At 48.8% G+C, this 5000-nt stretch overlaps 1 protein-coding gene across 4 annotated transcripts in view; it reads left to right on the forward strand.

Annotated features, from left to right (window-relative positions):
- Positions 1–5000, forward strand: part of skap1 (src kinase associated phosphoprotein 1) — a 31999-nt gene that overhangs the window by 11698 nt on the left and 15301 nt on the right. The gene's annotated exons all lie outside the window — the stretch shown is intronic.

Raw genomic sequence — 5000 nt, forward strand, 5'->3', positions numbered from 1 at the left:
CGTATAGTATTTTCGTTGATTTTGAGCGTAAATATGTAATAAGATTGTAAATCAAGGAAACCTGCGGGACAAGTCGTAATGGGCAATAAATATGTTTCCATTATAATACATGTCACTGGATGCATTTAGCACTGGCGTTTGAAAATATATGGTGTGACATGAATTTATGTGGTAATCGAGTCTAGTTTTCAAGTAAATATTAATTTAATAAAAAATCGAATTCTCAAAACAATACATCATTTATTGAATCCTTTTTATCATCCTTTTATGTTTCTTATTTCGTTATCCAGTTTTCATCCTATCTTTTGTCTTCATAAAAAAAAATAAACCTTGTCTGTGTGTTGTTTGTCCTCAAAGATGTTACGGATTAGGACGACAAAAGTCAAAAACTACCTTCAGACCCCATTGTCTTTAAACAATAAGGAATGCTTTAAAGGAAGCCCAATCTGTAATCTGATATAATCCACTATGGGCATGTCTTTTTTTCTTCAGGGCCTAAACTCGTGTATTTTTTGTCAGAAGGATGGGTGCGTAGTTTCCATGTATCGATGACCGAAGTCCTAATCGAATCAGGCCCTTAACCTCAGTGCCTCTCTGTCTCTCTGTCTCTCTGTCCTCCCCCTCTGCCGGCTGCCCGGCTGGTGAGACACAAAGTAAAGACCTCGCGCTCTAATGAGGAGAAATGTATCAATTTAGCCCCGGCTTGCGCACAGATGGAGAGCCGGGCGAAGGTGCAGCGAGCTGATCCTTCTTCCTCATCAAGGACGATGTCAGGAGTGCAGGCTCCACCTCACTCCTCCTCGCTCCTCATCGCTCCACCTCACTCCTCCTCGCTCCTCATCGCTCCACCTCACTCCTCCTCGCTCCTCATCGCTCCACCTCACTCCTCCTCGCTCCTCCTCACTCCTCCTCACTCCTCATCACCCCTCCTCACTCCTCCTCACTCCTCATCACCCCTCCTCACTCCTCCTCATTCCTCCTCACTTCTCCTCGCTCCTGCTCGATCCACCTCACTCCTCCTCACTCCTCCTCACTCCTCCTCACGCCTCACTTGCTTAAACTCACTCCTCCTGACTCTTCCTTGCTTGAACTCACACCTCCTCACTCCTCCTCACTCCCAATCCTTTGCCCGTGCAATCGGCAGCATTCCACCTCAACACCGCCCTCAGGGGGCTGAGCGAGCCTCTCTCTCGCCCTCTCTCTCACCCTCTCTCTCTGCCTTCTGTTTCACCTCATCAGCAGGGTTCATCCGGGGGTCAGGTCCTGGCCCCCCGCCCCCTCTCATACCCTCCCACCCCCACACCCCCGCCCCACCGCCAGCGCCTCCCCCGTTCCCTGCTGCATCCACTGCAGTACCTCTCACATGGAAAGATGCTGTGAGGGTCCCCAAGAACGTGAGAGAGGAGAGTCCATGACCACTGGAGCATCGAATACATCCATGTGTCATGATCGGCCCAGGATACAACGGGATCCATTTTGATCCTTGAGGTTATTTCATAGTGCTCCCATCACTAGGCAATGACGGGACTACATTGTTGTACAAGTACGATGTACACTACAAGTACATTGTTGTAAATATCATCCTCCAAGTGTTTCCAACATGAAGAGCAAAAATGTGTTCCGTGGGTGTGCTGTGCTCTGTGTTGGTTCTTTCTCTTGATCTGCAAGCTAATGCACTAGTGGAGAACTCTGGCTCTGAAAGCCCCGTGTTCTCCTGCTGGTCTTGGATCGCGTCCCACCAGAACCTCTGGTCCTCTGCTCCTCCTCATGATGGAACCCCCACTCTGCTCTTCATGAGTCTTCTGTGCTTTGTTTCCCCACCTTCTTCTTCGGCGCCACCACCACCATCATCATCATCATCATCATCTGCAACCGACCCTTTTTGTGCATTCAAGATGTTTCCACAACATCTTCATTAGACTACGAGCCAAGTTAGATACTTTCCACCCCCCCCCCCCCCCTCTTATCCTGCCATTTCCCCTTCATTTTGATTCACTCCCTGCGCCCGCGTCTGATTGACTTTCAGTCTCACCAAAGTGGGTTTTAATGAGAGAATACATTAACTCCCTCTGGTCATGCAAACATAAATCAGTTTTTTTCTTCCCTTTTTTCCGTGGTATCAACGGCTGAGCTCCTAGCACCATGCTGAGAGAGTGAATAACCAAATGAGAGATCGTAGCCTCGCTGAACCGCTGTCACGGCCAGATGCATTGTTGTGTGTCTCCTCCGCGTAGAGTTTGAAAAACAAGTTCCACCCAGCGGCGCGTTTGGAGCGCTAGGACACCTCACAGGTCTGCTGCCGCAGCTTATGAGAGCCCTCCTTTGTTAGGATCCATTAAAAGGCCAATGCTGGTTAATTACTATTGATCAACGACCCCCACCACCCTCCCCTACTGCGTTGACTCCAATCCGTTCTTGTTGATGAGCATTAAGTAGGCCTACCTTCAGATCAGGTTGACGCTGTCTTTCGACGAGTATCCACCTTGATTTACCACGCCGGGGTTGTGATGGCAACGCTCTATCCATCTGCCGCCCAAGTTTTGTAATTGCACTCCGCTAAAAGCTAAATAGGTTACGCTGAAATATTAATAAATTGCCGTCAAATTAGCGTCAAAAGCAAAGCTGTGGATGGCACTAATTAAAAAGCAAAAGGGATGAAAATGAAGTTGTGGAATTGCCCTGAATAATTGATAACGCAATTTATGATTTGTATGAAAGAGCGTGGTTTGTCTTCCATTCTGATGAGACGCTAATAAGATGCGTTAATGTGCTGCGTGCTCCATGGCCATACGCAAGGAATCATTTTAAACCCAACCCAAAACACCTTGATGATTGTTGGGTTTTTAACACTCTAAATAATACATGCCGTCCAATAACATTACCTTGCGATTTCCACTCAGAAATTCCTCAGTCCCAAACAAAGAGGTGTTAGCGGGGTGATTTCATTAAAGGAAGTGGCTCATCCAAGACCAAGCTAGATCCATTTTTTGTGAGGACGAGGACTGAGAGTAGCGGCAGGGATTCGATGCATCGCAGTGGTTAGTTGTGAAAGTTGTTGTGTGCGTATGTCCTCTCCGTGGAAGCCGGTGAACTAGTTCACCGGTTTCACTTCACAATCACACCCGAGGGGGGAGGGGGAGGGGGAGAGCGGAGCTGTGGTGCTCCCTCACCGCGCAGAACATCCAGTTCTCCAGCTCAATATCAGATTTGTATACAAAGAGTCCGATAAGAAAGGTCAAGCCTCACGGTGTGTGGAGGTGTCGCAACGCGCACACACGTGTACTGTTTATTGACTGGGCTCGGTCCGAGCTCTCCGCTGTTGATTCTGGTACCTCTTCGGCTATTAGCAGGGCTCGACCTTTGAGATAAATGAAGAGCGAGGGGAGGCAGACGGATGAGGGGGATTAGAAGGGGGCTGGATGGGTGGAGGAAGCGGGGCCCCGGATGGGGGGGGTGGGGGGGTGGGGTGGGGGTGGAAGAAACGACATCCATCCACGCATCCGCGGGTGGATGGATGAGGTGGGGGAGTGTAATGACGGAGGTTTGTTATGATGTAGTGATACGGGCTCTCTTTTGACAAAACAGTCCTTAGCACCTGCGTATTTATAGTGTCACCGGCCGGTCCGTCCACAAAGGCGGGCCAGTGATATGTGAGCCGAGCTTGTGCCGCAAAGGTGTCTGGGGGGCTGTGCCGGCGGGGTGACCCGGTAATCTGTCAGGCCGGCACTGCAGGGTCAGCCCATCACTCGCTGGATAGGCTCAGATGCCTACCAGGCCGCATTAAATCTCCCCCATGTTGAGTCCAGTCACAACACAACAAAGTAAATGGCGGACATCTTTTAATAACAAGTCTTTTTTTTTTTGATTTTTACAATAGGATGCTTGTTGAATTTACTAAGGAAATTGCGATTGGGGTATAGCATGTGTTCTTTTGGGGGTGAGAATTGAGCCAGGAAATTGTTTTCACATTTTTTTTTTAGGAACGAGGAAGAGGGCGTCATTAGTCACTGCTGGGGGGATTCCCCTGTTTAAACTGTAGGGCCGAGACGCAGCCTGACATGTTTGGTTTTCTTAGCGGTTAAAAAGGTCCCGCTGAAGGGGAATGGATTCCAGGCCCTTTCTTTGTCATCAGTTGTCTGAAGGGGGTGTCACACTGACTGGTGTAAATGGCCTTTAAATTGTTCCTGTGTGTTAAAGCATGAAGGTGGTGCCTGTTGCTGTGCTTTTGGCTCCTCTCCTTGTAAGGCTAATGTCTCATGTCTGGAGAGGAAGCTCAGCTTTGTTTTTCATACTCCCTACAACGGAAGAGGGCCCTTGTGGCTGGCTGGGGGTCATCTCTGATGCATGTGCCAGCACTCAGAAGGGTTAAAAAAAGAAGTAGGGCAGTAGAAGTACTTAGTGGATGTAAACCTGACCCATTGTTCCCTACTTATTGAACTAATTAGTATTAAACCTCAATTCATACTAACCATAGCATATTACTGTCACTGACAAAACCTTTTTTTGTTTTTAGTCCAATAACAAATCAACATTCTTCAAACAATGCTAACTGCTTTGGCTGCTGGCTGGGTAGATCGTGTGCCATATCCCTGGGCCAGCTAGGTGTGCCAGTGGGTTTCTGCGCTGTCACCCTTGCAGCAAAGGCTCCAGCCGGCTCCGACAGAAGGCAGAGAGGCTGGTTGGTATTCCGGCGGTCACTCCCATTAATAGTGCAGTGTGAGCAGATGTATGGACTGCAGCGCTCAGCAACACTGTACATGTATCGATCCCAGGCTCAAGCCCGGACACCCAGTGGATTTGATCCATGGCTCAGAAGGCTGCATCATGTTCGCGTGTTTGAGTGTTTGAGTGTTTGAGTGTTTGAGTGTGCCCAGGAGTGCGTGTTTGTGTGTGTGTGTGTGTGTGTGTGTGTGTGTGTGTGTGTGAGTTTGTGCGTGGGTGAGCCGGGTGCAAAGGACTTCATATGTACTGTATTCTCTCAATGAAGAGTACAAGATAAA

Source organism: Micromesistius poutassou (genome assembly GCF_964030765.1).
Source record: "Micromesistius poutassou genome assembly, chromosome: 21".
NCBI lineage: Eukaryota > Metazoa > Chordata > Actinopteri > Gadiformes > Gadidae > Micromesistius > Micromesistius poutassou.